At 42.1% G+C, this 26,924-nt stretch overlaps 1 protein-coding gene across 2 annotated transcripts in view; it reads right to left on the bottom strand.

Moving 5' to 3' along the window:
- The window catches only part of gnao1b (guanine nucleotide binding protein (G protein), alpha activating activity polypeptide O, b), a 229,382-nt gene that overhangs the window by 149,674 nt on the left and 52,784 nt on the right, over positions 1-26,924 (bottom strand). The window lies entirely within an intron of this gene.

The raw sequence follows: 26,924 nt of genomic DNA, 5'->3' as shown, positions 1-26,924 counted from the left end.
AGAAGTATATTTACCTGCATTGTGTGCATGTAAAGGGTTTCTCCTAGCATCAGTATCTGTGTCTAAAACAGTCTCACTGTGTCCACAATCGGCAACTAGTCAGAAATTTCTATTGGACTGTACAACTCTGGAGAGCAAATATTTCTTTTCTTATTTTGTTCCTTGGTTCGCCACTTTGCCTGCAATCTTCAATTTTTTTGTCACCTCAGACTCATTACTAAATACTGGAAGATGTTTCTTTGTTTCCTGTTTAATGTGCTTGATTCTAAGGCAGGCTGGATTAATCTGTTCCCTTTGAAAGATTGCCACTATCCTTCTGTATGAGTTCAGCGCTGATAAAACCTTCCTGGTTCCTTGTATCTTCCAGTGATTCAATATCAATTCTTTCTGACCATCCTCATGTCAACCAGTTTTTGCCAATTTGCTGAACATACTTACAGCTGCAACGACTCAAATCTTCCCTCAGTCAAAGGCGAACCTATTCTTCACGTAAACATTCGATCCTTCTTTATCAGCAATGCTATACATGCACCATTTCTGTCCATTCGAAATATATGTGGGCAGCATGGTGGCACAGTGGTTAGCACTGCTGCCTCACAATGCCTGAGACCTGGTTTCAATTCTCGACTCAGGCGACTGACTGTGTGGAGTGTGCACGTTCTCCCCGTGTCTGTGTGGGTTTGCTCCGGTTTCCTCCCACAGTCCAAAGATGTGCGGGTCAGGTGAATTGGCCATGCTAAATTGTCCATAGTGTTAGGTAAGGGGTAAATGTAGGGGTATGGGTGGGTTGCGGGTCGGTGTGGACTTGTTGGGCCGAAGGGCCTGTTTCCACACTGTAAGTAATCTAATCTAATCTAATATTGCACTGATATATTTTTTCCCATTCATTTATATTGTTAGGTGTAATTACACAGTATGTCACACATTATCCACAGAGGTATATATTTAATGCATTGACTTTCGAGGCAGTTTCTGATTTTAACCTGGTTCCTATGAGCGGCAGATGCTGGTTATGTTGAAGTTGCAATTCTTTTTTTATTGGAGCAATGACGCTGCAATCAATCACTCAGTTACTGAATTTTATCTGTTTTCTTAATATCAAGGCTCTGTCAGAAATGTGTCGCCTATAAATCTTTCCATAGGCACAGCTCAATTGATCACACTCTCTCTTCCAGGTTCGAACGTGATAAACTCAAACCCCACTCCAGAGACCTGAGCATATCATTTAGGCTGCCATGTTGGTGCAGAACAGAAGGAGAGCAGCAGTGTTGCAAGGACTGCTCTTTCAGATGTTAAAACTGGGTTCAATTTGCTTCTTATAAAACCAAAAGACATAGAAGTAGGCCATTCAGCCCATCGAGTCAGCTCTGCTATTCAACAAGATGGTGGCGGCATGGTGGCACAGTGGGTGGGCGGCATGGTGGCACAGTGGGTGGGCGGCATGGTGGCACAGTGGTTAGCACTGCTGCCTCACAGTGCCTGAGACCCGGGTTCAATTCCTGACTCAGGCGACTGACTGTGTGGAGTTTGCACGTTCTCCCCGTGTCTGCGTGGGTTTCCTCCGGGTGCTCCGGTTTCCTCCCACAGTCCAAAGATGTGCAGGTCAGGTGAATTGGCCATGCTAAATTGCCCGTAGTGTTAGGTAAGGGGTAAATGTAGGGATATGGGTGGGTTGCGCTTCAGCGGGTCGGTGTGGACTTGTTGGGCCGAAGGGCCTGTTTCCACACTGTAAGTAATCTAATCTAATCTAAGATCATAGCCGATCTGATAACCCTCAATTCCACATTCTTGCCTTTTCCCTATAACGCATGATTCTCTTACTAATTAAAACACTGCCTAATCCTAACTCTAACCCTATCTCAGTCTTGAATATAGTTAATGATTCAGTCTCAATAGCCTTCTGCAATAAAGAATTCCAGATTCTCTGAAGAAATTCCTCCTCTTCACTGTATTAATTGTGTGACTCCTTATTCTGAGATTATGCCCTATGGTCCTAGACTCTCCCACAAGAGGAACTGAAAAGTAGATTAGCTGCTCACTCACATTGTTGTTGGGTACAAAATGTACAGAACATCCACTTCCATAAGTACAAGATAATTGAAATGGGATGTTTCTGAGAAATATTCTATGGTAAACATACATTCTTCCTTTCCTGTAAATATTGTGTCCTCTTTAATTAAATGCTTCTCAATGTTGGTTTTATACAAATTCAGTTTTAAGTTCCCGGTCCTCTCATTATTTGGACCTCACCTTCCGCAATGAACAATTAATGCATTCGTCAATATTAATTCTACTTCAAACTTACTCTTGCTTTGCAACAGCTGAAGTCTAAACCAAGTACCTTATCGAACTGCAAATTTGTCAACATTGCAACTAAATCAGGTAGTGTTTGATTTGAAAGGTTTTAGAGTGATCAAGGGTTTCATATCACTTCTGGGTTTTTATCATTTATCCTAACATCTGCTTCTTTCAATCTTCCTTCAACATATTTACCTGGGATCTCACATCAGCAAGATCACAATATACAAAGCCACATGATTTAGCTTAAACTCCTCTACTGGTATCATGACAGAACCTCCACAAAAATTACCAACCATAATTGGCCTCTGAGGGAAACCCTTTGCGTTATCCATGCTCTGTATACTACTGTACACTTCATTCCACTGTATATCCTAATTTCTCATAATGATTATCATATTGCTTCATTCAAATACTTCCAAAATCTGTTTTTCTTTCATTAGGTGTTCCAAAGTAGAACACTTGCATCCCCTCAGCACTGCTTAACTAGAGCTATGATTTTCCTCAATAAAGCTGCGGCCACCATCCTCCATTCACAATTACCCCTGGAATACAGATATCATTCACATCAACACCTGGATAAGATCATGGCCACTGAAAGAGGACAAGTCTACAGGAGCTGATAACCCACATTCAAGGATTCAAACAGAGAAAGCTGCGGAGATAGTGGATGCACTATACTGGGTTTTCCACAACTCCCTAGATTCTTGGATAGCCCAGGGGTTGCAAGTTAGCAATTGTAATGCCACTATTCAAGAAAGGAGGGAGGGAGAAGAAAGGGAACGGCAAGCCAGTTAGCCTGACATTAGTCGTCAGGAGAGTACTAGAATCTATCACTAAAGAAGTCTGAATCATTCACTTGGAAAAACAAATCAACATGGTCTTACAAAAGGGAATCCCATTTGACAAATGTATTCAAGATTCTTGAGGACGTACCCATACCATTAGGAAAGTTAACGGGCCTCTATTACAATGGGAATGGATAGGGCTTTGGTGAAACCGCATCTGAAGTACTCTGTGCAGTACTGATCTCCATATTTGAGGAAGGATATACCTGTTTTGGAGATACTACAGTAAAGAGTCACTAGATTGGTCTCTGGGATGAAATGGTTGTTCTACAATAAAAGGTGGAATATGATGGGCCTATCTTCCTTGATTTTAGAAGGAGGAGAGGTGATCTCACTGAAACAGACATGTTTCTGAAGGGTGTAACCAGGGTATAGATGAGTCATTATTTTAAATTCTCCAGCCAAGTGAAACAAGTGAGCATAGTTTTAGGATAAGTAACTGATAATTTAGGACTGAGAGGAAGACAAATTTCTTCACTCAAAGGGTTGTGACTGAAATAACTCCACAGAGGCCAGTATCCCATCACCAAGTGACCCTTTATTTATATGTGGAAAGTCCTTGACATTGATCCAGCTCCCTCAGAGTGAACACAACCTCTGACACTCCTGTTTATATCAGTCAGATTAACAGGCCAATCAGGGAACTCATATCCTATGAGGTCCACCTGGTTGACCTCATTACAATCACTACACTGTGATTCTTCGTAATCCTTGACTGCAAAGAGATGTCGATGCTCTACCACTGAACATATTTAAGACAGAGTTGGACAAATTTTTGGGCTCTCTGCAAATCAAGGGATATAGCAGCAGACAAGAAAATGGAGGCGAAATCCAAAATTAGCCATGATCATGTTGAATGGTGGAGCAATTCTGACAGATTATATGGTTGTCTCCTGCTCTTATTTCCCCATGTACCTTCAACCGTCAACTCCCTGCACTCCAGTCATGTGGTGTTCCCTCTTAACTGCAGGTTTCATTTAAAAAAATGAGATATTTCATGAAAGTGACTATGAATGCTCTGCATAATGACACTCGAAATTGTATAAAGGTATGGATAATACTAATTCAGCAAGGGCAGCATATGATTCAAAGAGTCTGATTACTTCTGCTTAACGTTTATGGACAAATATTTTATCCTTCTTGACTTTGAATGACTTAGTGCACCTAGTCGATGTTGAGGTCAGGATCATCCCATATCTATTTTAACAGTTGGCAAAACCGAAGCAGAACATTCCCACCCTGGAGTTCAACAACCTAAGTTGATCATCCATCTGTGCCCATGTCACATTGTGATTCACCCCAATTATAATTTTTCCACAAGTTTCTTTTTAAATGCACTTTTTCTCTTCCACTTTAGTTTAAACAACACTCACTGCTCTATACCCAACAGTCCATTCTTACCTCAAATATCTAGCCAATGGATCTCATCATCCCACTGGTTTCCTTCTACAGGTTTTAAAACAACAAGCTTGCATTCGACTATCCTGTACTTCATGGCTTATTATTCATTTTTTAAGCTTCTTTATCACACAAAGGGTGGTTCACATGTGGAATAAACTACCAGAGGAAGTGGTAGATCCAGATACAGTTAGAACATTTAAAAGGCATTTGGATAGGTACACGAATTAGGCAGAATTTAGAGGCAAAATGCAGGCAAACAGAACTAGTTTAGTTTGGGAAACCTGGTCAGCATGGATGAGTTGCACCAAAGGGTCTGTTTCTGTGCTGTCTGATTCTATAAGCTATTATTCAATGCAGATTTTGGCCACTCAAAGAGGTTTGTCAATTTTAAAAATCCTCTCCTGAAGGATGAAGCTGATTTTGCACTCGCATTTATGGCAAGCTAATGAATAGAATTCTCCATTTGCCCTTCCCATAACCTGGTGTTCCTTATGTAGCAGGGATGCAGCATACTTTTCATTAGACCAAAGTTTGAGCAGATGCCAATTGGCTCCTGCGATGGGAAGTGGTATTCTGCAGTTCAAAATGTGACCTGCTAAGTTTGGGCTCAGATGGGAGATTGGTTCTTTTGATTATCGTATGGGATGCCAGTTGGAGGCAACAGCTTCATGTTTGAGACTGTTCCAATTGGTCACCCAGCCAAAGCTTGTGCTTGGTATTCCTTTCAAGATATAACTAAAAGGCCACTTGAATGAAGACCAAGAAGCACTCAAACATACCAAATGATGCTTTGTTAAGTGCTTAGTGCTGTATCATTCCCTTTTCCTGCTTTGCTATTACTCCTTTCACCCCAGACTTTCTGCCTATTTAAAGAAATATTGCTGCCTAAAAGGATAATTGTTTCAGGAGGAAACTGGTCTGATCGGATGCAATGAAAAGATATTCAAAACCTGAAGAATAAAAACAAAATGCGGCCATACGCATGCCAGAGGTTTTAAATTCTCACAACTTAGAACAGGATTTCAAATTCTGAATATCAAACTTTAATTTGTGGCTCATGTTTACCTCAGGAGGTCACAATACATGCTGTCCATTCCAATAAAGACCCAGTAACATAGAAGTTAATCCATGAAGTCATGCAAAGCCCACCTTTTAAACTCTAATTGCATAAACAATGGATACGATAAAGGGTCCAGTTGAATGTTCATAAAGTACATTGCATTGGATGCACTCTGAAGTGGTTCTGATGCATTTTTCTAAAGAATAATCACACCCTCAAAGTCAATAATAAATCCTAACTATTCCAATCAGTCAAAAGTAGGGTTTGGTCCATCCTGTAGAGAAGTGTCAGAAATCACACAACACCAGGTTATTGGTCAACAGGTTCATTTGAAATCACAAGCTTTTGGAGCATTGCTCCTTCATCAGGTGACAAAGTAGCAGTGCTCTGAAAACTTGTGATTTCAAACAAACCTATTGGATCATAACCTGGTGTCGTGCGACTTCTGACTCTGTCCACTCCTGGCCAACACCGGCACTTCCACATCATGTAAAAACTGTGACTGAATATTGAGAAAATCACCAATATCTCATAATTGTCAGGCACCTAATCATTTGCTCTTGCAGGCAGAATCAAAGATTTTTAAACAATAGTCACAGGGGCATTAAACCATTGTAGAAAATGATACATCAGGAATAATTTCCTATGATTCTCAATTGTTCATTTGGTTCATCTCTTGCTTGTGTTCACTGTCTAGGCAAATGGAGTAACTTGCTCTGAGCTGAGCAATGTTGTGTTCCTGTTGGCTGAAGGGTCCACATGGTAACAATGCCGTCTCAGAGTAATGGGATTGTGAGGTCAAGCCCAATCTCAGTCTTTAGTACAGGAATGATGCCAACACTCAGTGAGTGACTGACCAGATCCTACTGCATGGTGCTATCAACAAATGAAATACTAAAAGGAGCCTGTCAGGCATTTCAACATTCCATGGTTCCCCAAGAACAACAGCATGTTCATGCCAGTTAACTGTCCCCTTGCACAACACCCATTAACGACAGATTGGCGACATATCTTCATACCCATTGCATGATCTTGCTGTGCAGAAAAATAACTGTTGTGTTTGTTGACGAAACAACAATCTTTGGACTTGAAAACTGTCCAGCAAGCACTTTGGGAAATATATTGGAAATGCAGTAATATGTCAATTTTGTTTGGAAAGGCGTTGCACTTGGCTCCACCATTGTCAGGTTTACACCTTGAGCAGCTAAATACAGAGGTACTTCAGAAGTCAACACAGTCTCGATCACAAGTCCAAGAGGTAACTTCACCTTCGCAGTGTTTTGTGGAGGAGGAAGAGAGGTCAGTTGGAGCTGGGTGTTGGGTGATCAAAGGCATTGGAGGAGCCGTGAGGACAGAGAGAAAATAGAAGCCAGTGTTCTGTTTTTATGACAATGTAACGCGCAGGTTGAAACTCGAGTTGTCACTGTCTAAAACACTGATACAACCATCCAAAAAAAGGTGGACTTCCATTTCCATAGTGCCTTTCACAACCTTAGGCCTTTCAAAGTGCTTCAGAGATAATTAAAGATCACTGAAGTGTGATCATTATGATAATGTCGAAAGAACAGCACTCAGGTTACACAGAAAACTCCCACAAATAGTAATGTGCTTCCAGGGTCATTGCTAACATCTTGTCCACAAAATATGGCAGCAGGTCCCAGGTAGGTGAAACAGCTTTTATTTATCTTTATATATCTTATCGTCATCCAAGTAAGGCCAAATAAAATGTCTTTTGTTGAGTTAGTACCATATTTACATGTGCTTCCTATGGAAGTAATCCTACAATTCATCAATTCAACTGGTCTCAGATCAGACTTTACAAAACACATTATGAACAAGGTCACAAGCTCTGATTCAATAAGCTATTTGGTAACAGACATAGATCTAGTCCATCAACTGGATCACATAAAGGGCTTCACACAATTAGTTTTCGTGGGTACAGTCAAATTCTAGGTCAGTCAGAAAGATGGTTACCCTTCCCCTCCCATTCAGCCAGCAGTCCAGTCACGGCTGGATTATATCATTGCCTATAACTGAACACCAACAACAAAAAAAATCTAAATCCTTGCCCTGTAGCTGTAAGGCAGTTCAATACAGGAGAACGTCTGAAATAAAAGTGCTTTTCAAAATATTGCCTGTGGGAGAGCAATTCAAAGCCATGTTGTGATACCTTCTGCTTGGGTGAAGCATCTAACCTGAGTGAAGCATCTAACCTGGGTGATGCACACAAGTGGTGCAGGTCATGTTCTATTGGCAGTAAGTTGCAGCAACTCTTTCAAGCCAAGATCCATCCTTGAATTCCACCCAGCGAGGGCGAAAAATCAGAGAAACCCACAGAATCAATCACAGAACAGCACAGCAGCCGTCAATGTTGTGCTGACCTTTTATCCTACTTTACCTACACCAAACTAACCCACGTGCCCTACATTTTACTATCTTCCATGTGCCTATCCAAGAATCATTTAAATGTACGTAATGTATCTGACTGTATGATCATCGCTTGCAGTTCATTCCACAGCCTCACCACTCTCTGTATAGAACTTACCTCTGACATCTCCTCTAAACATTTCTCCAATCACCTTAAAATTATGCCCCCTCAAGATAGCCATTTCCACCCTGGGAAAAAATCTCTGGCTATCCACTCTATCTACACCTCTCATCATCTTGTACGCCTCTGTCAAGTCACCTCTCATCCTTCTTTACTCCAATGAGAAAAGGCCCAGCTCCTTCAACCCTTCTTGATAAGAGATGCCCTCAGTCCAGGCAGCATCCTGGGAAAGCTTCCACATCTTTCCTATAATGAGATGACCAGAACTGAACATAATATTCCAAGAGTGGTTTAACTGCAGCATAACCTCGCAGCTCTTAAACTCAATCCCCCGCAAATGAAAGCCAACACACCATATGCCTTCTTAACAACCCTCTTAATATGGGTGAAAACTTGGATGGATCTACAGACGTGGACCCAAAGATCCTTCTGTTCTCCACACTGCCAAGAATCCTGCCTTTAACCCTGTATTCTGCATTCAAATGCAACCTTCCAAAATGAATCACATCACACTTTTCCAGATTGAACTCCATCTGCCACTTCTCAGCCTAGTTCTGCATTCTGTCAATGTCCCATTGCAACCTACAACAGCCCTCCACACTATCCACAACTACACCAACTTCTGTGTCATCAGCAAACTTACTGACCCACCCTTCCACTTCCTCATCCAAGTCATTTAAAAAAGTCACAAAGAGCAGAGGTCCTAGAACAGTTGTTGAGTTCTTTGAGAAGGTGACCAAGGAAGTGGACGAGGGTAAAGCAGTAGATGTGGTGTATATGGATTTTAGCAAGGCGTTCGATAAGGTACCCCATGGTAGGCTAATGCAAAAACTACAGAGGTATGGTATTGAGGGTGCATTAGAGGTTTGGATTTGGAATTGGCTGGCTGGAAGGAGACAGAGGGTAGTAGTTGATGGTATAGGTTCATCTTGGAGTGCAGTTACCAGCGGTGTTCCACAAGGATCTGTTTTGGGACCATTGCTGTTTGTCATTTTTATAAATGACCTAGAGGAGGGCTTGAAAGCTGGGTGAGCAAGTTTGCGGATGACACGAAAGTCGGTGGAGTTGTGGACAGCGAAGAAGGATGTGGCAGGTTACAGCGGGATATAGATAAGTTGCAGAGCTGGGCAGAAAGGTGGCAAATGGAGTTCAATGTAGCTAAGTGTGAAGTCATTCACTTTGGTAGGAGTAAAAGAAGATGGATTACTGGGCTAATGGTAGGCTACTTGGTAGTGTGGATGAGCAGAGAGATCTTGGTGTCCATGTACACAATTCTCTGAAAGTTGCCACCCAGATAAATAGTGCTGTGAAGAAGGCATATGGTGTACTGGGCTTTATTGGCAGAGGAATTGAGTTCCGGAGTCCTGAGGTCATGTTGCAGTTGTATAAGACTCTGGTGAGGCCTCATCTGGAGTATTGTGTGCAGTTTTGGTCGCCATACTATAGGAAGGATGTGGAAGCTTTAGAACGAGTGCAGAGGAGGTTTACCAGGATGTTGCCTGGAATGGTAGGAAGATCGTATGAGGAAAGGCTGAGGCACTTGGGGCTGTTCTCATTGGAGAAAAGAAGGTTTAGGGGAGATTTGATAGAGGTGTACAAGATGATTAGGGGTTTAGATAGGGTTGACAGTGAGAACCTTTTTCCACTAATGCAGTCAGCTGTTACTAGGGGACACAGCTTTAAATTAAGGGGTGGTAGGTATACGGCAGATGTTAGGGGTAGATTCTTTACTCAGCGGGTTGTGAGTTCATGGAATGCCCTGCCAGTAGCAGTGGTGGACTCTCCCTCTTTATGGTCATTTAAGCGGGCATTGGATAAGCATATGGAGGTTATTGGGCTAGTGTAGGTTAGGTAGGCTTTGGTCGGCGCAACATTGAAGGCCGAAGGGTCTGTACTGCGCTGTATTTTTCTATGTTCTATGTTCTAACAGATGCCTGCAAATCACTGAGCTCCAGGCTGAATATTTTCCATCTAATATCACCCTCCATCGTCTATGTGCCAACCAACTCTATATCCAGACAGCTAAATTTCCCTGCATCTCATGTCTCCTTACTTTCTGAATGAGCCTACCACACAGAACCTTATCAAATACGTTGCCAAAATCCATTTGCACCACACCCACTGCTCAACCTCCAACAAGATGTTTTGTCACATCCTCAAGTAATTATATAAGGCTTGAGGCATGACCTGCCCTTCACAAAGCCATGCTTACTACCTCTAATCAAACTATGCTTTTTCAAGTAATCACAAACCCTGTTTCTCAGAATCCTCCCCAATAATTTGCCCACCATCACATGATATGGTGAAATGCTCCAAAGTGCAGGAATATAGCGTCAGAGTCTGGTTTACAAATTCACGTCCCCTATGAGCTCTAGAATTCTATAGATCACGAATCCCAGAGTGGCTTTATTAAGTGACACACCCCTCTAAGCAAAGACTCTTGCTTGTGGCACCCTTCAGTTCTGCTCGTGTTATCGACAGAAGACCTCTACAACCTTTGGGTTGCAGAAGTCTTTGCCACAGAAAGCAGCTGAGATCAAATCATTCAATATTTCCAAGGAATTAGATATTTATCTTAGGGCCAATGGGTTCAAAGGTATAGGAAAAAAGTAGGAACATGGGATTGAGTTGGATGACCAGCCATGATCATATTGAATGGTGGAGCAGGCTCAAAAGGGCTGAATGGTCTACTCCTGCTCTCTTTGTTTCTATGCAAATACCATGCAGTAATATTTATTAGAAAATATATATTTTTCACCCTTTTACAGGCAAAGAAATCAATTAACTAGACAAATATAAATGTTGTGATTCAGAATATTTCTGCCGTCAGTCAAACAATAAATATTCAGAAATGCTACAAAGTGCAGGAATATAGTGTGAAAAATGCTTCCATCCTCAAAGTCTCACCTCAAGATAACATTTAATATCACCTTAGTGTTGCTGCTCTTGTTACTTTAATGCCCCCAATGATAAGAAGGCATTCACCTGACTGCTAAACTTTTGTACAGTTTGCCAATTTCCTATTACTTACCCAGTCCACGATGTGCACACTTGTGAATTTTAACACAGTATACGCGGGAATGAGCACACAGATCAGACAGTGCAGTTTGCTGTTACTGTAAAACTGAAGGAAATTAGATGGACATTTAATCTCACACTGGGAAGATTCTGCTGTTTACAGGAGAGTACACACACCAACTCAAACAGAGACAAGTTGGGTTGAATGACCTTTATCCATGTCGTAACTTCTGTGATAATAGTCACTTCTACATCCTTTACATATTTATATTAAAAAGCTGGAAAGTATTGCCAGCGATACTGTGATACAAATATCCACCAGGTTTGCATCTGGACTGCTTAGTCACAAGCATTCTTTTTCCTTGGAGACGAAAAGTCATGGGTACAGAAAAGCATTGTTTCAAAAAATTGAGCAGTAGCACGGTACTGAGTGACTGAATGAGCACAGTCCAATCTCACCTCAAATTATCTCTCAGCATCATTGAAAGAACAAGGAAGTTGGCATTACTAGAATACAGCATGTGGTCATCAATCATATTGTTACCTTTGGTACTTGTAACAGAATTGGTTACTGTGTTTTCTACATTACAGTAGACACAGCACCTCAAAAATACTTCAATAACATACAGCACATTGAGATTTCCTAAAGGATACTATCTAAATCCAAGTTGGTTGGTTTTAGCACCTTCACCCCCCCCCCCCAAAGTGGCACAAGGAATTTATTGCAGATACATGAGTCACTTACAAGGAAGAATCACTCAAATGTGAGGCTTGCACCGCATTCACTAAGGCAGAGTTGCTTCAGAGGTGACCACCTCACCCAACCTGCACAGTGTGTACCTTCAACCAGTTCTATGCAACGTCTGACTGACTAAACATGCATGTCACACTAGGAACAGGCATCTCATCAAAAATCCTCAGACAGCACCTTTCAAACTCATGACCACTTCCATCTAGAAGGACAAGGGCAGCAACTACATGGGAAGAACACCACCCGCAAGTTCCCCTCTGAACCACTCACAATCCTGACTTGGAAATACGTGACTATTCCTTCACTAATACTGGTGAAAATACATTACCATTCCATTCACTGTTGCTGGATCAAAATTCTGGAATTCCTTCTCTAAGGGCATTGTGGGTCCACCTACAGCACATGGACTGAAGTGGTTCAAGCATGTAGCTCACCAACACCTTCTCAAGGAATGTTTAATAAATGGTGACCACCCAGTGACATCATATCCTACTACCGAATTTTTAAAAGTCTCCAGTAAACAAGAATCTAATCATCTCCCCTGACATTCAATGGCAATTACAATCACAGAATTCCCCACTAACCCCACTACAGGATTACCACTGACTCAGAAACTGAATTGGACTCACCAGAAAGATCTGCTGCCACAAGAGTAGATCAGATAAAGAGAGTAATTCATCTCCTGACTCCCCAATACCTGCCCACCATGTACAAGATGCATGGCAAGAGTGTCTGAAATACGTCCCATCTGTCTGGATGAGTGCAAAAATACTCAAAGAGGTTCACATGATCCATGAGAAAGCATCCCACTTGATAACACCCCATTCACTGCTGCAGCACAGTGTGGTGGTGTGCACCATACACAGGATGCACAACAGCAATGAGTAAAGCTTCCTACATTACTGAGAAGGACACACACAGTAGTCACACTGCCATCCAACACTGCCTGCCAACACTAATCCCCACCAATCCCCCAACACCCACAAGTCACACACCGCCCAGATTCTGAATTGTGTTGCTATTCCTTCAAGTCATTTGGTCAAAATCCTGGAACTCCCCAACATTGATGGGTGGGCATACACACAGCAAAGACTGCAGCCATTCAAGAAGGCAACTCATCACAACCTTCTCAACAGCAGTAATGTGTACGCAACAAATACTGGACCAGCCAGAATGTGCACACCCCAGGTTAAATTCATTAAAAAACTAAAACTTCCGCACATTTCTCCCTGATCATGAAGCAGTCAGCAACTATTTCATTTGTTGTTGGCATCTGCCAGAATTAAGCTAGATCATAATCAAATATTGATCAGCTTATGGATATACAGTCAGACTGAGGTGACAAACAATTTGTACTTCTATTACTCATTTACAAGATAGTTTCTAACCTTAATCTCACCTACCTTTGAAGAATACGCCAGTTTACACAAATCCTACCATGTAATGTGTTTCATGTTGGACACAACCTATTTCCAACACCCAAATCTCAACAGATGGTTTAAAAAGAGATGGTGAAACCATTAATAGCAGCAAAAAAGAGGGGAAAGGAACAACTAGGCTCATAAACAGAACAAGGAAAAGGAGCAGGAGTAAGAACAGTGGAAAGCAAAGTTGGCTGAAGAGATGGAAACGTTCTGACCTGCAGTCCTGGACAGATGGCATGAGATTAGAGTGGAGTCCAAGAGACAAAAATATTTTCATAATCTTGTAATTCCCAAGAAAGAAAAGGCAACTATAAAACATCTACAATCTAGAAGAACTGGGTCGGGTAGCAATCAGTCTGACAAGAGCTAGTACATTGCACCAGATGGTCACAGCCCACTGTAACCCTAGTTAACATCATCAACTTGCTACATCTTTAATGAAGACAGCTCTTGTAACTGTACAAAAAAACAATTATCCTTGTATTTAATTTCCAACACCTTTCACATAATGTAGATAATCTGTTGTACCTCAACACAATTGTTTGAAGCAATCTGTAGGCTAACTCAGCAGATTACCTATCGGTTTACTTGCCACTAAGTTAATGCTTCGTGACAGCTCATACTGCAGTATAACTTTAGCTTTCACTTCTTATCAGGTGTTTATGGAAGACAGCCCTTGCAGGTTCAGTGGAACAAAACGGTAAACCCTTTACGTAGAGCAAGGTTTACACTTACTGACCAGACTGTAGCTATTCCTAATGAAGGGTTTATGTCTGAAACATCAACTCTCCTGCCCCTTGGATGCTGCCTGACCTGTTGTGCTTTTCTAGTGCCACGCTTTTCAGCTCTGGCTTTCCAGCATCTGTAGTCCTCACTTTCTCTCTGTGGCTATCTAATACCTAGCTTATGACCAGTAAATGTGCATTATAGTTGTGTACTGTTTCACTAGTTTTACTGCTGATAATCATCCGATGAAAGTGCAGTAGTAATGTGGTCCATAAAATAATTATATTATGTTCTGAATGATTAATTGCAGTCACAAAGGAACAAAAAGGCCATTCAAATGTAGTTCTGAAGAAGGGCCAGTGCTTCTCTGCACAGATGTTGTCAGACTTGCTGAGGTTTTCCCAGCAAATTCTGTTTGTGTTTCTCAGCTCTACCGACCTGTGACAAAGCACTGTTAAATCTGATAGTGCCCTGTCTGGTGACAATGTAGCTTGGTCTGGTGGATTGATTGTGGCAAAGGATTTAAGTGTTAGGCACCAGGGTTATCAACAAGAGTAAATAAAGGTTCCTGCCAGAGGGAAAGTGATTGTGAATTCGGTTTAATGGGCAACCTGGAATCAGACTAAGCTCTTCTCAATGGTACTGCAATTTTTCTAGCTTTTTTTATAGAGTTAGGAACTGCTTAAATCTCAGCTGATTTCAGCGTCCATTCTGTACAGCATTCTGTAGGCTAGTGTTAAATTCAGAATGAAATTTTATTCCCAGTGCAACTTGGAATGACTTGTTGAGACAACATTGGGTTTTCTGCAGAATGGGCATGTCTGTATCAGGATTTGGTAGATACATTTGGTCCCATCAGAACTATGACCATTGATATGATACTCGCTTTTTCTGCATTCGCATGAAGCGTACTTTTCCTTGGGATAGACTTTCACTGAACAACTAGTGGTGGGGATTTACTGGGGAGGAGGGGTTTGCTTAATTCTAACTGATGTTCTCCTCCTGGTAATTAAATACTCGATGTTTAGTCCCATAAGAACCTGAACTATGAATCCTTGAGAACAGGTCATGGCTAACCATCTGGTGTGAAGTTCCTGCAGCCATTCAGGATGTCCTTGGTCCCCGCACTCAGCTTCAGTGTGGAGAAGGCAATTCTGTGGGAGTTTCACAGGATGGAACGGGGAAGCCCACCCCAGCCTCATCATCTCACATAAGAGAAGTTGCAAACTTCCAACAAACAGCCTGAGGGTTTTAATGGGTAGTGTCCATACCTCTGAGCCAAAGGGTGTCCATTCAAGTCTATGTCAAGATATGATGGTCACAGAGGCATCCATGCAACATGCCAAACATTTTGACAATAAACAACCTTCTCCCGACCTTCATTCTACTTTACTTGGCCCGAGGATGTCAGCTGACCCTAATGTACAAATTTCAAGACGGAGGTTGTCGTTATCAGACAGGTGCCTTTGCCTTTACAGGTTCAAAGTGAAGACAGTGGGATCCTGTGAGTATATCCCTCAGAGTGACTCTAACCATCACTGGGCTGGTGGGATTTAAATGAGCCCAAGATCTCGGTTGAAGGTGCAGCCCCAGGTCTGTACCCGATTCCCACAGCTACCATGCGTGAGCACCAGGTGGCAAGAAGAATTGCGTGACCGTGCCGCAGTAATATGGAAAACCAGCCATTGCCAGCCGCAGATCTTTCCAAGTCAAGCAGCAGAAAGGGATCATGGAATCACCTATGATCCTTGGGACTAACCAGGTGAAATTCACCCAGCTTGACCAATAGACATCCAACATTATCTTTGTGATCAAACGCGATCTGCCTGTTGCAGCATTTCAAAGAAACTGTGTTATAGATCTGGGTCTTGCTGGACAACACCACCCTGACACTCAGAATAGTTTGTGATGGCAGGAGAATCGCTCGGACTGCCTGCAGCGGGAGCATGCAGTGCTGCAGTCTGGACTCACACTGGAGCTGATTACTGGCACTGTTGTCATCTGCTCAAACACTAATCCATTTGACCCCACAATGTTAAGCAGACTCTCAGTGACTGCAACATTTGCTCAGGCCTTGCTGGATATTGTCACCTTACACTCCACAAGATACTTCCCCGATTATAGTTAAAAATCACACAACACTGGCATCTCCAAATCCCTGATAATAAAAACTCCGCTCAAAAGAGTGGGCAATCGTTTGGTGCACTGGAATGCACTGCAACCATTTCCTTCCAAAATTCATTTTAAATCGAGTGATTTGAGCAAGAACTTCAGGCTGAGATCAAAGCAATGCTGCCTGGTGGATAAGAAATGAAAGGAAGGCTTCCTCTGTCTTTAGAGGGTCCTATAAAACTATTGCGAAGAACAGCAGAGAGGTCTTCCCAACGACCTAGTCAATATTCACCCACCAGTTAATATAACCAAAACCGGATGATCTGATCATTATTCTCGATGTTTTGAGAGATCTTGTTGTGCAAAAATTGAAAGGCTTTGTGGACAAAGACTTCCTCAGCGATCCTGACCATAATCAGCAGGAATTAAAACATAAAACACTTATGGTTTATGCTGTAATTCCTCCACCCATAACATTGCTCAAGTACTCAAAGTCTTATTGGCTCCTTGCTACTCCCTGTGTGCTCACAGCAGGACCTGATGAGGCCCCTGTCTGGATTAAACCCCATTGTTTCTTGCAGCTTATTGTGGATCGAGGCATCTATGAGGTGCCAACCTTCCTGTATTGTCCTGGAGTCTCCTAGAGTTGCCAGTTATTTCCCTAGTTGCTGTCAAAAATGAATGGGGAATGGTGGCAGACAATAATCGTGCTTTGTACCATTTTCATACATCTCCGTAGACTTTACACTCTGACTAATAACCGAAAAGTCAAGGTTACACACATGCTTACTTCGCTTGGCCAATCTAACAGTGCACGGATGTTGCAAAATAAAGGAGTTGAATACTTCGATCCTTTATTCTATTGCATCCTGCTACTGAGTTTACCTAATTATGTTCAGGTTTGGCAATGTTTGTGACAACAGACACCCCTGAAGCTGCAGTAAAGGTGGACTGCTCATCTAACACTTGGAAGGTGTCATGTACTGATCATTCTTTATTCCTGGCAGAACCAAACACTTCACTGAAGCCTTCAGTGGGTGACCTCATTCTGATCTTTCAATGTTTCTGCTCCCTGAAGAATTGTCGCTTTCCTCTCAAGCCATTGCTGCAGTGTTACAGCTCCCTCGCCTACACTGATACATTTCCCCGTGACTCTACAAAACCTGTTTGAACTGAATTAATGAGATCCGAGTCAATGGGTGCAGAAGGTGAGAAGAGGAAGACAGGAGGTTGCTGAGGGCAGGCAAAAGTCTTATCCTAAAGGGGACAACCTCCCAGCATCTTTTTTAGCAAAGCTTTATCTGCAAATTCCCAGTTGCATGGGTGCAGCCCATTACTACGGGACAGTTTGTTACAATCCTCTCTCAAGGGATTGGACTGCAAACAGGCATTTTCTCAGGTATGATCATCAGCTACTCACAGATTACTGCTGGCAACACTGATTGGAAAACAGTTCATAACAAAACTTACAAATGCAATGTTTTCAGCCATTGAGAAATAATGACCGAGCACACTGTGATGTGCAGGCAGAGCTTCCTAATCAAGTTGTGCAGTTTCTTGCGACTATTCGTAATTTTTAAAAAAAATTCGTAATTTTTTATAAAGTCATCACCGCTGGAGGGATATTTACGAAGAGCCTGAGAAGGTCCCTACTTCATTATACGCAATGACTCCCTACCAGTCAACTGACTGAATCCAATCTTCACATGGACCTTTTCTGGTTAACATTATCAAACTCATCAGACAAATTGGATTTACAATCACATGGTTCTGAAGAAGAAGAAGGAGGTGACTTCTCAAGAAATATACACTCAGTTTGAGAGGTGAAAATCTCAGTTCACTCCATCTGGTTCACAGCCAAAATGTGTGCCTGTTCAACCTCACTGCTATCTGACCAAACTTGACAATAGTAAGACTGCAATTCAAGTAAAGACATGATGGCTTGAGCGTCCTCCTTCCGCACCCTAACAGTGTGTGAAGTGAGCTCTTACCCAAAATTACCTGGGGTCTCAAAATGTACGTACAATGAATTTTCAAACAGAAGTTTGTTCAACGTTTGATTGGTTTTTCTCGTTGGAGTGCGTGGTTTCATTTTACAAACTGCCTAGGCTATACAAAATCTATTGATAAGGTAGATCACAATTTAAGCCGAGTTCATCTCCAAGTTCCTCCAGTCTGGGGTGCAGGCCTTTAACATCCTAGAGTTCACGTCACATCTTGGGACATGGCGTTCCCTCCTGGATAACGAACTCAGGTTGCTTCTCTTTCCATCTCAAAGTCTTTGAATCAAGCCATGAAGACACTGGTCAGTTCAGGATTGGTACCTGTGCTAGGAAGTGTGAATCCCATGCTTGGCTGCATTGAGCCTGTATTGAACATCTGTTTCCTTTGTTAACGATCTGTATTTGGGATAGAATTATCTCATCTATGTTTCCATCCAGACATCTATATTGCCAGTGCCAGGTGGGGTGCAAAGGCAGTTGAGGAAATATTCCTCTCTAACATGTTTTCATTACTTACTTCAAATAACTGAACAATAATGTGAATACAAGTCTCTTGTGAAATCGCTAGCTCTGAGTCACCTACTGTGGGGGAAGGGGGTGATGGTGGTCTAACATGTCACTCTGGAAATCATCAAGCCACACATTCCTCCCTCTCACCATCGCAGTGAGGCTCATCTGTTTTTCATCAGGACTGCAGGGTTGCTGCATCGCTCCAAATGCTGTTTCTATTGTTCCCACTGCACCCATGACTCCTGGTACTAACGGAGGCTCTAGTGCTCCACTCAGTTATTATGAAAGCCATTGTATGATCTCATTCTAATTGCAATCCTTTGTCCCAGGGAAAGTGCTCCACGGCATCAATCCCACAGCTGTGCTGAGTGGATCTGAACTGCGGCAGGAACACTGTGGGGAATGTGCGCGAACACGTGGCTCACTCACAATAAAGCAGTGACTTTGTCGACTGGCTCATTCAATCAGCTCCTCTACTGCCACACAAGATTTATTCATAAGCCTCTTGTAAGCTGCAACAGGAACAAGAGAAAGCTATGTTTCATTTTGTTACCCCTCTCTGCATTCTGCAAATTGAAAGAGATGTTGTCTGTTACTGTAACTTAATCCATCATAAAATCCCTATAGTACAGATAAGAGGCCATTTAGCCCATCGAGTCTGCACCTACCCTCCAAATAGCACCATCCATACCCATCTCCTACCCTATCCCAGTGATCCTGCATTTACCATGGCTAATTCACCCTGCCTGCGCAACACTGGACACTATGGACAATTTATAATGGCCAATCCACCCAACTTGCACATCTCTGGATTCCATGGACAATTTCGCATGGCTGATCCATCTAACCTGCACATCTTTGGAACGCTGGCGGAAACCTTCACAGACACAGGGAGAATGTGCAAACTCCACATGGGCAGTCATGCAGACTTGTGAGTGTTTACCTGCATCTGATGCCTCTCCACAAGAGTGTAGCTAAGGTCAATGTGCTGGAATCGAACCTGCATTCAGTACAGGAGTTTTCAATGTCTCAAACTTTCCCTTCAACAGGAGTTAGAGTGTAAGACATCACTCAATACTACATTTTTGAATTTGTGAGCTAATTTCCTGTGGCATTGCTCGCAGAATGTTAGAGGATGTACTAGGTCAGGGACTTTAGACCACAAAAAACACGAGATATTGTATTTGTCAAGTTTAAACAGGATATAGTTTAAAGATACAAACTCTTATCATTGTTAACATTGGGTACGTTAGGACAGGTGTCAGCTAAGAAGCTGCTGTTAAGTAAACACCGCGTGAAGTCATGCAATAATTCAACTGAAAGATAAGGCAGTCAAATCATGGTTTAAAAAACCACGGCGATGTTTCATGCAATTTTGATTCAGGTGCAGAAATCACAAGAAAATCAAATTTGACAGATCTGCAAAGTTTGAAATTTGAGCTCTTCTTCCTCTGTCAATATCCTAAACCTTCAATGATTCAACATTGTAACTGGAGAAAGGAATCAGATCTCCCACAAAAATTCAGTTAGAAGCCAAACACAGACAAATTTGCCAACGTTAATTATTATTATGTTGTTGAATTACTATTAGTACAAGGAGTAGGAATTCCTGAGCTAAAGACACCTTCTGAATAGAACAGAATACAAAGACCAGAGAGACCATGAAGACACGGATGAGTGCGAGGACAGTTCCTAACAGTTTGGTTACATCTAAATTGTACAGTGAGTTACTCTGAGTAATAATTAGCCCAAATTGTCTGGGCTCTGAACTGTGGGAGACTGGATGCAGAACCCAAGATGGTGGTGGGGGGGAGCTGCCAAGGAATTTCCTAGAAAGTCTGAACTCCTAGTGGGCATTTCCCCTGCTCTCCAGGTCCCTCCGACAAAAATTTTCAGCTCCGGGTTTGAGTTAAGTTTGACATACTTACCTAGATTTTTGCTCAGAAAATGTCTAGCTTCTGTGTAACTGCAGAAATGAAACCCAATCAAGCACAATACCATCAACCCCCCATCCCCCCCTCACCCCCACCAAAGCCATGGCCTGAGCTGGCTTACGCCCACCGTCACACAACTCCTCTGATTAACTTGACCAACCCCTTAGGCCCAGTCACCCAACAAGCCTCTGGCCCAACTATCCTCACTAGCCACCCTGCCAACAATCTAACTTGGCTAAGCCTGATCACCTGACTCGACTTACCCACCTACACCTTCCCACCATCAATACCGATCTGACCAGGCTACTTCCAGCAATCTGAATACACTCTCTCCACAAAGCCCTCCCCCTATCTCTGACCCAGCCTAACCAGCAACCACCAACCAGGTACCAGCCTGGCCTCCCCACCCCAATCCATTCTAGAGACTCCCAGTTACCACACTATCCCCCACCATCCAACTCACCCTTGAACTACTTCACCCACTTGCCATCTGACTCATCTCATCCCCTTATCTCATGCTGGTGCCAGCCGTACCACTCCACCCTCCCTCCCACCCATTCAATAACATTGCCACTGGCCACTGAAGCCTACCATATGGCAGCTAGAGTCGTGAAAGAGGTGTGTCTTCTGTGTTAATCACTTTGGTGAATTCCTGCGCTGAGTTTACTCTTCTGACTCTGTAGCAGAAGGCAGACCCTGCTGCACATGACCTGATATATGTTCAGTTTTCTGACTGATTAGAATTAGGCTCAACCATTCCAGCATTGATCAGAAAATTTAGATCAAATCACATATTAGTTCTTCTATTTTATTTTGCACAGGCCTCCTGTATTCTAACTGGTACATGGTATTTTAGTTTTATTTAACAGTTTACGTTTAAGAGCTGAAGGGCTACGAAGGTCCACAACAGACACAAGACTTGTCTCCTCCCTTTCATGAATATGAAAAGCAAACTTTAGTACAATGTGCAAGATGTTAATGTTGAACTTGGTGTCCTTGCAAGTGAGACCTGTGTCACTTCAGCACTCACAGGGATATAAAAACATTACTTCTCAATGCCATCATTTATAATGGACCTTTCACAGCATAAGAGGAATCATTCATGTAGTCACCGTTGCTGACATTTAATGCTTTCGTAATCTATCTCGAAGTCGTTGATTTTAACTCTGCCTTCCTTGTGGAATGCAGGCAGTTAACATTACATTAGGAGCTTTCCTCTTACAATTCCAGTGCCTTCCCTCAGGTCAGAACTTCAATCTCTCTCATAAGTAGATGAGTGGGACTCCTGGTAGAAGAACATTGCAGTCCTGTGCTTTATACCCAGATCCAGCCTCAATATCACCTTAAATCTTTACAAATACTTCTGTGCTGGATGGGAAACACTGAAGTCCTCCATTTCAGTTTCCTTTCTTTGTTGTTCTTTAACCTATTTTTCTAACCAACGTTTTTGGAGATGTTATTGCACACCTGTGGAACTTGAACCCAAGTCTCTTGACCCCTCCATTTCAGTTTCAAATCAATGCAGAAACCAAAGCACCCTTCTCTAGTTATTGAGTTTATTAACTATTCAGTTTTACAGCCCCTTCAGCACACCAGTCTCATCAATTCCTTCTTTACACCTAGCCAGTCAATTGATTACTTAATCACCTGCTTAACCTCTTGCTTATTTAACATCCCAAGGCCTGAGGCAATTCTGGTGCAGTGGTAGTGTCCTTCTACCTAGACTGAGCAGTTTGGGTTCAAGTCCCACTTCTCCAGTAGTGTGCAAAACATCTCTGGACAGCTTGATAAGCAAAAAATAGACAAAAAGGAATTTTTTAAAATTCCAGGGCCTGACAAGCAAATTTTGCACCTCTTTTCCCTCAAGCTTCCTTTATGACTTTTGATCAATCCTCATGCCCCATTTACAGGGTAGTTACATTAGACTCCCACCAGTCAGCTAGCATAAGTGAAAATCTCCCTGTCTTGTGCTATGAATCTGAACTCCACTGGCACAATCCACATTGCTTATGAGGGAGTGAGAGAACAGGCTTTTGTCAGAGGATGCCTGTTTCTAGTAACTCTGTTTGTTTCTTCCCATTCCTTGTGGTGGGGCAATAGGGACAGTTAGTGCACAGTGTGTCATCAGTTTAAAGTTAGGATAAGCAGCAATGAGATTGAGTTCTCTCTGTCTGTCTGTCTCTCTCTCTCATGTCAAAGGAGGAAACTAGAAACATTGCACTCAGTTGCACCGCCACCTCATATTCAACGTGAATTCTGTGGAACTTTCTTTTCTGAGATTGAACAATGTTCCATTTATACAAGCACTGAATGGTTACAGTACAAGAGGTAACCATTAGCACAGGATCTCTATGCTGGCTCTTTGTGAGAACAATTTAGCCAGTTCCACACACATCTGCCCTTTCCCCACATCCTAACAAATGCTTTCCCTTCAAAATACTGAATTAATACCCTTTTGAAAGTTACTGTTAAATCTGGCTCCATAATGCTTTCCAGCAGTTCATTCCCATTCATAAGTGCTTACTAAGAAGAAAGAAATTTCTCACCTATCACCATTGCTTCTTTTGACAATCTCCTAAAGCCTGTGTTCTCTGATTGTAGACTGTTCTGCCAATGGGAAAATTTCTGTCTGGTCTCCTTATGATTTTTAATACTAATTAGAGCTTCTTCAATCCTCTAACTTCTAATTAAAGCAATCTGAATATCTCCAACCTATTAACAGGTTGATGTATTTGCTCATTGCTTGAACTGTTGCAGTACAACATTCTGTACATTTTAGGAGGGATGTGAAGGCCTTAGAAATTGTGGGCAAAATTGGACAGGCCAGGTCAGTGATATGTTCAACTTTATCATAACCTTTCCTTGTTTTTGTACCAGAAACCACGGTTCGTGAAGTCTAGGACCTCAAATGCCACATTTTCACCACTTCCCCAACCTGGATTGTCGCTTTCATAATTTAGAGCTGAAAAATATGTTGCTGGAAAAGTGCAGCAGGTCAGGCAGCATCCAAGGAGCAGGAGGATCAATGTTTCGGGCATAAGCTCTTCTTTAGGAAACTTTAATAATTTATGCATATATACTGCCACATAAATACTGCCAGATCTCTCTCTCCCATGATTTTTTTAAAAAATAGGACTGATCCAAAGTTTATATTGTCTCCCCTTGTTCTTTCTACAATAATTCCTCTCATTGTCATTTTCCTGTTAAATTTCCTCTGCCATATGTCCACCCATTTCACCAGCCTGTCTATGGCCAGTTGAAATCTTTTAACTAGTAATAATCAAAGCACACATTACATCCACAGATTCCTGACTGTGAACTGTAGGGATTTCCTGTGTATTCAGCAGGATGATGTAGCTGTTGCCTAATAGTGTTACGTTGCAGTTTATCCTTTATAATAAAGGACTATCACCGCTGTATGGAATTCCAATTAATTTTACAGCAAGAAGGTTAACAAACTGGAACACGATGACTTCCAAAACTGTACTGACAGTCAAATATCATTCTCTTATATACTCCTCTTCCCCTGCGTAGACTGTAGCTTCACATTCTACACTCAACAGATAAGTCTGTCATGACACAGATGATTGTCCACATCTTGCTCTGTACTCCACACAGTAGTGCCACAGCAAGCATCACTGCTTGGTATACCCTGGACTACCAGTAGGAGACAGTATGCTAGTATACATTCAGATCAAACTCCCAGTCCTGGTCACCTGGAAGGTAAACAGCTAGTCCTGAAAACAGACATATTTGATGAATTCCAGGAAATTATCATTTCTGGCTTGTTGTTAAGGAATATTCTGGGGGTAGCAGGGAGGTTTAGATGGAATAAATACCTCCTTCGTTACTGTATTAAGTGTCAACCTAAATTATGCTCAAGTCTCAGAGTCACAAACTTATGTCAGGTTTCATTCTGAAGCTTATGGGAAGTGTAGAAGACTCACTCAACCTGTTCTGTTCAGGTAACGGATGGTTGTGTTGGTACAGAGACGCCTGGACATACTGCTCCTGGTACCACGATCAGGCCAAACATTTTAACATACTGGTGTTTAATAACTGAACTTAAGTCAATGATAAACCCGTCCTCTTGCTGCATTATTCATTCAACCCTCCAATTCATTATCAAGAATGCTTGACAATCACGCATTATTCTGAACGGGTCACCATGCCCTCACTTACCAAGTGCCTTCTGTGTTGCCAAAACATTCCCTCTTCATGGCAGAACAATCTACTTCAGATGACCGAATATTTCAACGTTTGGTACAGGAAGAGGCAACAGTCTATAGTCATTGAACAATGTGTGGGAAATGTGAACACGAGATGGGTACAGTGACTTTTATCCTTGCTAATTAAAATACGGAGTACAAAAAATTTAAATTCACTTTATTGAATCAACTTGCCGGTTTGTGGAATCTGAACAATTGCAGCACACTCATCAGAATAGAAAACTGAAACCAAAAATAACTAAGCTAATGTTCAATTCAGATAAACAAATGTGCCAACAGCTAGAGGATCTCAAACATTGCTACATGTCTTCTTTTCCATATCAAGAGGTAAGTGAGACAACCTATTTCTTCCACTGACATCCATCGAGCAAATCATTCTCTATTGTTTGTTTCCATAACAACTTTTTATACATGGACAGGATATTGTTGAAAAAGGTTCAGTGTCGAACTGCATTTGGTTACGCTCCTGTGATGTGCAATGAGATATGTTATATTTGAAAAGTGCTAAAGATGTGCTGGTTAGGTGAAATTGGCCATGCTAAATTGCCCACAGTGTTGGGTGCATTAGTCAGGGGCAAATGTAGGGTAACAAGGTAGGGGAATGGCGCTGAGTGGCTTACTCTCTGGAGGGTCGGTGTGGACTTGTTGGGCCAAATGGCCTGTTTCCACACTGTAGGGATTGTAACCTAATCTTAAAAAAAAACTTTGTTCCCTGGTCACCATTTCTATTTCTACCAGTTGCCTGAAGCTGAACCAGAACATCAAGCAACATCATTCTCCTCCTCTGATATTTCTTAAAATCATAATCTTTGTCTAAGCTTCTGAATGTTTGTTTAGATATCCTCCTCTGTAGACTGGTGCCAAAAGGTTTGAGTCCATCAGATCATAAGAAATAGGAGCAGGAATGGGTCATTTAGCCCCTTATGCCTGCTATGTCATTCAATCGGATCATGGTTGATCGAACATTCTTTACATCCACTTTCCTGCCCCTGTCCCATAACCCTTGACCCCTCTACTGATCAATTCATAAAACCCTTGTTAAGTGTTTTTGGATATTTTGCCATGTGTAAATATTGTTAGCCTGGTTAACCAGACTAGTTAATTGAAATCTTTTTATCTTGTTTCCTTTGGACTAGCTTCTAACACTGAGAGCAATGGACTATTTTACAAGAAGTGATTCGCGGTTAGTTCTTGGTCTGTGACCTTCCCAGAATGAGAGCAGTCTAATCCAGGCTTACACAAGAATACCTCAGCCCACTAGCACCTGCAAGCCCCTCAGCTCACCTCCTTTCATTAGCACACCCAGACCAGGGCTTCTGAAGCCTGTTCTTTTGTAACCTTGAAAGAGAAAGATACAAAACATGTCTCCCATCCAAACTGCTGCTTTTCTCCCATAATGTTCACAGTCTGAGAGAGCTCCTAGGAGATCACATTCAGTTTTGTAGCGCATTTTCTCCGTGCTAAGTCTATCCCTTTGAAGCTTTCTTGACACCTCATCAGGTGTAATATTCTAGACCAGACAGCCCCTGCATCTGCATCCACAGTTATTCTGGCTCTATTAATTCACTATTTAAAAAACACAAGCCAGAATTGACATTTGATTTGTTCATAGGCGACCTGTTGTTAAGACCAATGATCAAAACAACGTATACAACACAGAGCAATGAATGCATCTCAGCCAACTCAGAGCCAGGTTTCAGTCGCCACACTGTCTTTCTACTTCCATCAGAGGGGGATAACGGACAAAATAAAACAATAAATTCAAGTCCACACAGGAGCAATAGAGGACCATGTGTAGAAACATGGCTGCCTTATGGTGCAAAGTGTTCTTTTAAAATATCGATTTCAGATGTTGCACATGGCAAGGTGAGGGATATATAATGTTGGATAATGATAGTTGCTGTACAGAACTGATTATGGCATACTGTCTAATGTTCAGGTTTTTTAGGGCAGGTTTCTGCCTTCTCTGTTATTCCTCCACTCACCATGGTCCACTTGAGTGGCAAGGTCCTGCTGTTTGTTTACATGTGAGAACAGAAACAACTGAAATATGCTGCCCCAG

This window comes from Hemiscyllium ocellatum, chromosome 17, assembly GCF_020745735.1.
Source record: "Hemiscyllium ocellatum isolate sHemOce1 chromosome 17, sHemOce1.pat.X.cur, whole genome shotgun sequence".
NCBI lineage: Eukaryota > Metazoa > Chordata > Chondrichthyes > Orectolobiformes > Hemiscylliidae > Hemiscyllium > Hemiscyllium ocellatum.
Note: the sequence above shows the minus strand (reverse complement) of the source record. Positions and strands in the feature narration are given on the sequence as shown.